This window comes from Chiloscyllium plagiosum, chromosome 2 (genome assembly GCF_004010195.1).
Source record: "Chiloscyllium plagiosum isolate BGI_BamShark_2017 chromosome 2, ASM401019v2, whole genome shotgun sequence".
Classification (NCBI taxonomy): Eukaryota; Metazoa; Chordata; class Chondrichthyes; order Orectolobiformes; family Hemiscylliidae; genus Chiloscyllium; species Chiloscyllium plagiosum.
Window position 1 is genome coordinate 5,021,786 of NC_057711.1, and position 10,887 is coordinate 5,032,672.

General features: G+C 44.0%; 1 protein-coding gene and 1 long non-coding RNA gene across 2 annotated transcripts in view; one reads left to right on the top strand and one right to left on the bottom strand.

The window, feature by feature from the left end:
- Positions 1–10,887, bottom strand: part of LOC122556529 (growth hormone receptor-like) — a 209,908-nt gene that overhangs the window by 197,887 nt on the left and 1,134 nt on the right. The window lies entirely within an intron of this gene.
- The window catches only part of LOC122556543, a 126,331-nt gene that overhangs the window by 42,426 nt on the left and 73,018 nt on the right, over positions 1–10,887 (top strand). The window lies entirely within an intron of this gene.

A 10,887-nucleotide genomic window follows, 5' to 3' on the forward strand; every position in this document is an offset into this window, starting at 1 on the left:
AAGAATCCAGAGAAAGTAAATTCCTGTCAGGGTGAAAGGGAAGGCTGGTAGGTATAGGGAATGCTGGATGACTAAAGAAATTGAGGGTTTGGTTAAGAAAAAGAAGGAAGCATATGTCATGTACAGACAGGATAGATCGAGTGAATCCTTAGAAGAGTATAAAGAAAGTAGGAATATACTTAAGAAGGAAATCAGGAGGGCAAAAGGGGACATCAGATAGTGTTGGCAAATAGAATTAAGGAGAATCCAAAGGGTTTTTACAAATATATTAAGGACAAAAGAGAAACTAGGGAGAGAATAGGGCCCCTCAAACATCAGCAAGGCGGCCTTTGTGTGGAACCACAGAAAATGGGGGAGATACTAAATGAATATTTTTCATCAGTATTTACTGTGGAAAAGGATATGGAAGATATAGACTGTTGGGAAATAGATGGTGACATCTTGCAAAATGTCCAGATTACAGAGGAGGAAGTGCTGGATGTCTTGAAATGGTTAAAAGTGGATAAATCCCCAGGACCTGATCAGGTGTACCCGAGAACTCTGTGGGAAGCTAGAGAAGTGATTGCTGGGCCTCTTGCTGAGATATTTGTATCATCGAATGTCACAGGCGAAGTGCCGGAAGACTGGAGGTTGGCAAACGTGGTGCCACTGGTTAAGAAGGGTGGTAAGGACAAGCCAGGGAACTATAGACCAGTGAGCCTGACTTAGATGGTGGGCAAGTTGTTGGAGGGAATCCTGAGGGACAGGATGTACATGTATTTGGAAAGGCAAGGACTGATTAGGGATAGCCAACATGGCTTTGTGCGTGGGAAATGATGTCTCACAAACTTGGTTGAGTTTTTTGAAGAAGTAACAAAGAGGATTGATGAGGGCAGAGTGGTAGATGTGATCTATCGGGAATTCAGTAAGGCGTTCGACAATGTTCCCCATGGGAGACTGGTGAGCAAGGTTAGATCTCATGGAATACAAGGAGAACTAGCCATTTGGATACAGAACTGGCTCAAAGGTAGAAGACAGAGGATGGTGGTGGACGGTTGTTTTTCAGATGGGTGGCATGTGACCAATGGAGTGCCACAAGGATCGGTGCTGGGCCCTCTACTTTTTGTCATTTATATAAATGATTTGGATGCAAGCATAAGAGGTACAGTTAGTAAGTTTGCAGATGACACCAAAATTGGAGGTGTTGTGGACAGCGAAGAGGGTTACCTCAGATTACAACAGGATCTTGACCAGATGGGCCAATGGGCTGAGAAGTGGCAGATGGAGTTTAATTCAGATAAATGCGATGTGCTGCATTTTGGGAAAGCAAATCTTAGCAGGACTTATACATTTAATAAGGGAGTGTTGCTGAACAAAGAGCCCTTGGAGTGCAGGTTCATAGCTCCTTGAAACTGGAGACGCAGGTAGATAGAATAGTGAAGAAGGCGTTTGGTATGCTTTCCTTTATTGGTCAGAGTATTGAGTACAGGAGTTGGGAGGTCATGTTGCGGCTGTACAGGACATTGGTTCGGCCACTGTTGGAATATTGCGTGTAATTCTGGTCTCCTTCCTATCGGAAAGATGTTGTGAAACGTGAAAGGGTTCAGAAAAGATTTACAAGGATGTTGCCAGGGTTGGAGGATCTGAGCTACAGGGAGAGGCTGAACAGGCTGGGGCTGTTTTCCCTGGAGCGTCGGAGTCTGACATCAGGTTGGCAAAAGTGAGGACTGCAGATGCTGGAGACTAGAGTCGAAAGTATGGTGCTGGAAAAGCACGGCAGGTCAGGCAGCATCCGAGGAACAGGAGAATCGACGTTTCAGGCAAAAGCTCTTGATCAGGAACGAACTCAACCTCATTTTTAAAAAAATCATTCACTGGATGTGGGTGTCACTGGCCAGACCAGATTTATTGCCCATCCCTAATTGCGTAGGGGGCAGTTTAGAGTCAGCTAAATTATTGTGGGTCTGGAGTCATGTGTAGGCCAGACTGGGTAAGGATGACAGATTTCCTTCCCTGAAGGATATTAGTGACCCAGATGAGATCTTACAACAATTAGCAGTGGTTACATGGTTATTTTTAGGCCAGATTATTATTCCAGACTCTTGACATTGAATTCAAATTTCATCATATCTCATGTCTCTGAACATTGGCTTGGGGTACTAGATTGCTAGTCCAGAGACATCAGCACTCCACCAGTCTCCTCAAACCCCAATAACCATCTAAGACGGCAGTCAAGTGTTTCTTGTCCTGGAGGAGTAATCCTGCAAGTGGAAGTTTATGCCCCATAGTTACAAGATTTGAAATTCAATTCACTAAATTTGCTCAATTATGACTAAACAGAAAAAGTGAAATTGTTAGAAAAACTCAACTGGTTCTGAAATCTGAACCTCCTACTTTACACTGACCATAAGTCCTGCCTCAGTGAGAGAACTGCCACGCTTGGATCAATAAGTCACAGGCTGAAGATCTTGAGTACTATGTCCCCGCGCCTGGAGTGTCTAATAACGTCGTATTCTGTCAGCATAGTGTACCAGTGACTGGAGTGTCTGACAGTACAGTGTTCCCATGCCTGGTGTGTCTAACAGTGCAGTAATCCCATGCCTGGTAAGTCTGACAGTGCAGTATTCCCTCAGTACAGTGTACCAATGACTGGAGTGTCTGACAGTGCCGTATTCCCTCAGTATGGTGTACCCATGCCTGGAGATATTTCTTGCAGTCTCTAACTGAACATGATCATATCAGGGTCAGTTGCTATGCGAAAGTGCTATCCCACATTGAAGATCAACAAAATAAGCATAACTGGTATTTGTATTCCAAAAAATTGTGACAACAATAAAATTCTCTGATTACAAAGCATTTTGAAAAATTCCTCCAGTACAGCTCTGAGATTAAATTTGCTTCAAGTTCCAGCTCGGAATTTGAGATTCTCAGGTTCTCACCAGTAAGGCCAGTGTTTATCACTCTCTATAGCTTTTGCAGCAATCTCCAGCCACAAGTGCCGAGTGCATGATCCATCTCAGCCTCCTCTAGTGGTCCCCAGCATCACAGAGAACAGGCTCCAATCAATTTGATTCACTCCACATGATATCAAGAAACAGTTGGAGGCACTAGGATACTGTAAAGGCTATGGACATGGACAACATTCCAGCAATAGTATTGAAGACTTGTGCACCAGAACTTGTAATTTTCCTAGCTAAACTGTTCCAATATAACTGCAACACTGGCATCTACCCGACAAAGTGGAAAATTGTCCAGGTTTGTCCAGTACAGAAAAAGCAGCATAAACCTAAACTGGCCAATTACCGCCACATCAGTCTACTCTCAATCATCAGTAATGTGATGGAAGGTATCATTGACAGTGCTATCAAGCAGCACCTGCTCAGCAGTAAGCCACTCAGTGACACCCAGTTTGGGTTCCACCAGGGCCACTCAGCTCCTGACCTCATTACAACTTTGGTTCAAACATGGACAAAACAGAGATCTGATGAGAGTGAGTGCCTTTGACATCAAGGCCATATTTGACCCAAGTGTGGCATCAAGGTGCCCTAGCAAAATTGGAATCACTGGTTTTCAGGGGCAAACTCTCCAGTGTTTAGCATCATACCTGACACATAGAAAGGATGGGTGTAGTGCTTAGGACTATAAGACTACAAGAAATAGGAACAGGAGTAGGCTGTTCAGCTCCTTGTTCAAGGTCAGTCATGTCAGCTCCAGGACATCTCTGCAGGAGTTCCTCAGGTTAGACCCATCAACCTTTAGCTGTTTTATCAATGACATTCCCTCCATCATAAGGTCAGAAGTAAGGATGTTTGCTGATGATTGCACAATGCTCAGCACCATTCACAATTCCTCAGACATTGAGGCAATCCAGATTCAAATACAGTAAGACCTGAACAATATTCAGGCTTGGGTTGACAAGTGGCAAATAATATTACTGCCACACAAATGCCAGGCAATGACAATCTGCAAAACAAAGATAATCTCAACACTGCCTTTGACACTCAATAACATTTCCAGCACAACATCCTGGATGTTGCCACTGACCAGAAACTGACTGAACGAGTCATGTGAATCCAATAGCTACAAGAGCAGGTCAGAGGCTAGGAAAACTGCAGTGAGTAACTTACTTCCTAACTCCCCGTTGCATCTGTACACCACCATCTACAAGGCACAAGTGTTGTGATGGAATATTCCCCACTTGCCTGGATGAGTGCAGCTCCAACAACACCCAAGAAGTCTGACACCATCTAGGACAAAGCAGGCCACTTGACTGGCACCAAATCCCACAAACATTCACTCCCTCCACTACCAACGCTCAGTAGCAGCAGTGTGTACTATCTCCAATATTTACTGCAGAAATTCACCAAAGACCCTCAGACAGCACCTTGCAAACCCACGACCACTTCCATCTAAAGGACAAGGGCAGCAGATACATAGGAACACCACTACTTGAAATGTTCCCCTCAAAGCCATTCATCATCCTGACTTGGAAATAAATTACTGATTCTTCACTGTCATTGGGTTAAAATCCTGGAACCCCATCACTAAGTGCATTGTGGGTTCATCCACAGCATATGGACAGCAGCAGTTCAAGAAAGGTTCCTTGGTAAGTATGTCCCTGTCAGGCAGGGAGGAAGTGATAAGGTAAGGGAATTGTGGTTTACTAAAGAAATTGCATCTCTTGTTAAGCAGATGAGGGAGGCTTATGTGATGTTGAGAAAAGATGGTTCAGATGAGGCAATGGAGAGTTGTACAGATTAGCTAGGAAGGATTTAAAGAGAGTTTTAAGAAGAGCAAGGAGGGGACATGGGCAGTCTTTAGCAGGTGGAGTAAAAGAGAACTGAAAGCTTTCTATAGGTATGTGAGGAATAAAAGGATGACTAGGGTACAAATAGGGCCAGTCAAAGACAGAAGTGGGAAGTTGTGTGTGGACCCTGTGGAGATAAGAGAGGTGCTAAATGAATATATCTCATCTGTTTTCATCAGGAAAAGGAGAATATTGTAGAGGAGAAGACTGAGATATGGGCTATTAGACTAGAAAGAATTGAGGTTAGTAAGGAAGAGACGTTATCAATTCTAGAAGGTGTGAAAGTAGATAAGTTCCCTGGGCCAGATGGGCCTTATCAGATGATTCTCTGGGAAGCTAGGGAGGAGATGGCGGAGCCTTTGGCCTTGATTTTTGAGTTGTCATTGTCTACAGGTTTAGTACCAGAGGACTGGAGGATTACAAATGTTGTGCCTTTGTTCAAGAAGGGCAATAGAGATGACCCAGGTAATTATAGACCAGTGAGCCTTACGTCTGTTATATGAAAGGTTTTGGAAAGGATTATAAGAGATAGGATTTATAATCATCTAGCAAGCAACAGTTTGATTCCAGATAGTCAACATGGTTTTGTCAAGGGCAGGTCATGTCTCACAAACCTCATTGAGTTTTTTGAAAAGGTGACCAAGCGTGTGGATAAGGGTAGGGCAGTTGACATGGTATACATGGACTTCAGTAAAGCCTTTGATAAGTTTCCACATGGTATGCTTTTGGAGAAAATACGGAGGCATAGGATTGAGGGTGATTTACCAGTTTGGATTAGAAACTGACTTTCTGTAAGAAGGAAGCAAGTGGTGGTTGATGGAAAATATTCAGCCTGGAGTCCAGTTACTATTGGTATGACACAAGGATCTGTTTTGGAACCACTGCTGTTTGTTATTTTTATAAATGACTTGGACGCAGGCATAGGTGGATGGTTTAATAAGATTGCAGACGATACTAAAGTCAGCGGAGTGGTGGACAGTTTGGAAGAATGTTACAGGTTGCAGAAGGACTTGGACAAACTGCAGAATTGGGCTGAGAGGTGGCAAATGGAGTTCAATGCAGATAAATGAGAGGCGATTCACTTTGGGAAGAATAACAGGAAGGCAGAATACTGGGTCAATGGAAAGATTATTGGTGGTGTGGATGTGCAAAGGGATCTTTGTGTCCATGTACACATTCCCTGAAAGTTGCCACCCAGGTTGATAGTGCTGTTAAGAAAGCATATGGTGTGTTAGCTTTTATTGGTAGAGTTTTGGAGCCATGATGTCATGCTGCAACTGTACAAAACACTAATACAGCCGCACTTGGAATATTATGCACAGTTCTAGAATGCCCATTACAGGAAGGATGTGGAAGCATTGGAAAAGGTACAGAGGAGATTTATCAGGATGTTGCCTGGTCTGAAGGGAAGGTCTTATGAGGAAAGACTGAGGGACTTGGATCTGTTCTCATTGGAGAGAAGAAAGCTAAGAGGGGATTTAATAGAGACATTCAAGATGATCAGAGGATTAGGCAGGCTGGACAGTGAAAGTCTTTTTCCTAAAATGATGACGTCAGCTTGTACGAGGGGGCATAGCTGCAAATTGAGAGGTGACAGATGTCAGAGGCAGATTCTTTACTCAGAGAGTGGTAAGGGCGTGGAATGCCCTGCCTGCCAATGTAGTTAACTCAGCCACATTAGGGGAATTTAAACAATGCTTAGATAAGCACATGGATGACGATGGGATAGTGTAGGGGGATGGACTTAGATTTGTTCACAGGTCGGTGCAACATCGAGGGCCGAAGGGCCTGTTTTGCGCCGTATGGTTCTCGATGTTCTATGTTAAAGCAGCTCACCACCACCTTCTCAAGGGGCAACTAGAAGACGAGCAATAAATGCTGGCCATCCAGCAATGCCCAAATCCCATGAGTGAATAAGAAAAGATCCTTGATTGTTCAGAGAAGGTGTTGTTGAGCAACAATGCTTTTCAGTACGGGACTGAAAGAATGCGACAATACCAGAGCAGTCCTTCAGCAGATCCTCATTGCTGGAGTTGAAAGACCAGCATGTCAGTTATGTTTACTCGGTAGCAATGTTAATCTGCACTTACTCAAAAACTGTTCTATTTCTGTTATCCAACCAATCAGGTTGTCTTGGCTTTCATTGAATATTTATTTTGAAATATATCTTTGCCAACTTGCAGCATTCTTCAATAATATGCTGTACTGTCAGACCAGATTATGTAATCAAACCTTGCGATGGGCTTTGACTCATAACTCTAGAGAAGAATGCTAGCGTAAAGCTTAAAGCTCCAGTATGAAAACTACACCAGTGTTGTCTGTCAGTGTCAGCTTACACATTGTGAAGTTTCAACCCAATCAGAATGTCTTTATAAGGGAGCATATGCCTTTAAGACCATGTGTAATTACATAGGCTGTTTGTGATAGCATCAATGTTTTTGGAGCATTCAAGTGACATGGGTTTTATCTGATTCTCAATTCAATCCCAGAGGACTTTTATCTTCAGGCTTTACCCTGCAACACCATCAGCCAAAACATCTCCAGAAAGAGCACCAAAACAGAACTTCACACATTGCTTCTCTCTCCCATGGGACTCTCCAAGTGTCATACGAACCTTTGATCTTTTACTATAGGTTCTGTGTTGTATGACCATGCTCCACTAGCTACCTGACAAGGGTCAGCGCTCCAAAAGCTAGTACTTCCAATTAAACCTGTTGGACTATAAGCTGGCATTGTGTGATTTTTAACTTTGCCCACCCCAGTCCTACACCAGCATCTCCACATCACCTTTATTACCAGGATATACTTTCCTGACTGCTGGCTACTCCTCCAATCACAGACTGGTTCTCTTCCATGTTTACTGAGTTAGCCAGTCAGCAGCAAATCCAGGATAGATCCAGCCTGTGATTGCAGGAGCAACTTGTAACAAATTTGTTCACTCCACACTGTTCTTTGCTGAGTTCCCCTTGATTTCATGTTCCCAGCTTTTTAATAGCTCTGGGGTGTTGAATTCAGCTGACACTCACATGTATTTTGACACTTTATGAGGGAAACACATCTGCCCTTTGATACAGAAATTAAAATTGTACCCACTACCCCAGGCACGTTCGCACCAAAACCCTGTACAACTGTAGCAAGACTTATCGAGTCATAGAATTAAAACAGCATGGAGAAGGACCTTCGGTCCATCTTGTCATCATCAACCTGACATCCTAAACTGATCTCGTCCCATTTACCAGCATTTGCCCACATCCCTTTAAACACTTCCTAATCAAATACCCAACTACATTCCTTTTGTATATTGCAATTATACCTGCCTCTACTACCTACTCTGGCACCTTGTTCCATACACTGACCACCCTCTGCATGAAAATGTTACCCCTCAGGACCCTTTTAAATCTGTCCCATCTTACCTTAAAGGTATACCCTTTAGTTATGGACTCCCCTACTCTTGTAAAAAGACCTTGGCTATGCCCCTCATGATTTTATAAATCTCTATAGGGTCACCCCTCAACCTCTAACACTCCAGGGAAAAAAGTCCCAACCTATTCAGCCTCTCCCTGTAGCTCAAATCCTCCAGCCTGGAAACATCCTTCTCTATACTGTCCTCGAATTCCTTGCAATAAAGAATAATACACCAGCTGCCTTTCTCATTTTATGGACAGTTGTTCACTTCTAAACGGTTCGCACCTTCTTTTGCTCAACAGTGTGAAGATTGGAAATAATCTCTTCACCAGTTCTTCTGTACTCAAATCCCACCCCTATCATTGATTCCTTCTTGGCCATTGTCTGGTATGATTTACAAACTCAGACCTGCTCAATTGGGAATCACCCTTCAGATGCCATCCCCTCTGTCATGTCATTGCCCAGTGCAGTTTCTTTGGCACAGAAACCCATCATCATTTTTAATTTGGTCATGCAGAATGAAATTAGGAGAAAGTGAGGACTGAGGATTCCTGATGAACAGTTTATGCTTGAAACGTTGACTCTCTTGCTCCTTGGATGCTGCCTGGCCGGCTGTGTTTTTCCAGTGCTACACTTTTCAACATGTAGAATGAAAGCCAGGCTAGGTATTACAGCTAATGGTTGATTCATTCCAGCTGGTTACTGTCCAGGCACGCAGGTCTACAATCATCTCTAAAATAAATGCAAATTTTTGAGGATTCTAGAAATCAGAAAGAAAAACTACACACTGGAGAGACTCAGCAGGTGCATTAGTATCTCTGGAGAGACAAACGGAGAAAACATTTCACAGAATCATGTTCAATTCAAAACATTAACTGTTTCTCTCTTCACAGAATTTCACAAGGTTAGATCTCATGGAATACAGGGAGAACTAGCCATTTGGATACAGAGCTGGCTCGATGGTAGAAGACACAGGGTGGTGGTGGAGGGTTGTTTTTCAGACTGGAGGCCTGTGACCAGTGGAGTGCCACAAAGATTGGTGCTGGGTCCCCTACTTTTCATCATTTATACAAATAATTTGGATGTGAGCTTAAGATGTACAGTTAGTAAGTTTGCAGATGACACCAAAATTGGAGGTGTTGTGGACAGCGAAGAAGGTTACCTCAGTTTACAACAGGATCTTGATCAGATTGGCAGTGGGCTGAGAAGTGGCAGATGGAGTTTAATTCAGATAAATGCGAGGTGCTGCATTTTGGGAAAGCAAATCTTAGCAGGATTTATACACTTAATGGTAAGGTCCTAGAGATTGTTGCTGAACAAAGAGACCTTGGAGTGCAGGTTCATAGCTCCTTGAGAGTAGAGTCACACAGGGATAGGACAGTGAAGAAGGCGTTTGGTATGCTTTCCTTTATTGGTCAGAATATGGAGTTGGGAGGTCATGTTGTGGCTGTACAGGACATTGGTTAGGCCACTGTTGGAATATTGTGTGCAACTCTGGTCTCCTTCCTATCGGAAGGATGTTGTGAAATTTGAAAGAGTTCAGAAAGTATTTACAAGGATGTTGCCAGGATTGGAGGATTTGAGCTATAGGGAGAGGCTGAACAGGTTGGGGCTGTTTTCCCTGGAGCGTTGGAGGCTGAGAGGTGACCTTTTCAAGGTTTATAAAATCATGAGGGGCATTAGATTAGATTACATTACAGTGTGGAAACAAGCCCTTCGGCCCAACATGTCCACACCGACCCACCAAAGCGCAACCCAGCCATACCCCTACATTTACCCCTTACCTAACACTACAGGCAATTTAGCATGGCAATTCACCTAACCTGCACATCTTTGGACTGTGGGAGGAAACCCATGCAGACACGGGGAGAACGTGCAAACTCCACACAGTCAGTTGCCTGAGGCGGGAATTGAACCCGGGTCTCAGGCGCTGTGAGGCAGCAGTGCTAACCACTGTGCCACCGTGCCGCCCGCATGGATAGGGTAAGTAGACAAAATCTTTTCCCTGGTGTGGGGGGAGTCCAGAACTAGAGGGCATAGGTTTAAGCTGAGAGGGGAAAGATATAAAAGAGACCTAAGGGACAACCTTTTCACGCAGAGGATTGTATGTGGTTGGAATGAGCTGCCAGAGGAAGTGGTGGAGGCTGGTACAATTGCAACATTTAAAAGTCATCTGGGTGGGTATATGAATAGGAAGGGTTTAGAAGTATATGTGCCGGGTGCTGGCAGGTGGGACTAGATTGGGTTGGGATATCTGGTTGGACCGAAGGGTCTGTTTCCATGCTGTACATCTCTATGATTCTGTGACTCTATGACACAGTCAGGCTGAGATTTTCCAGCCCTATCTGTTTCAAGATAGAATTCCAATTCTCTCTCTCTCTTTCTCAGTGGCTCTTCAAATGATCTTCTGACCACCATTCCCAATCTCTCCTTACACATTTTTCCCGAGCTGGACATGCACTCTGTTTTCACTAGCAGCCTGTTCTCAGCAACATTTACATTATTCACGAATGGGTCAGGAGCCAGATCCACAACTTGGCATCACAAATCACAGCCATTGCATTAGAGGGTGATCCCCACCTCAGCCGCCTGCCTGCCACAAAAACCTCTTCACCCTAAAACCATCTTCCCCTCCCCTCCCCTCAATCCCCGTGCCAAATCCCACCCCCTCCACTCAATCCTCTCCCTCCTGTCCC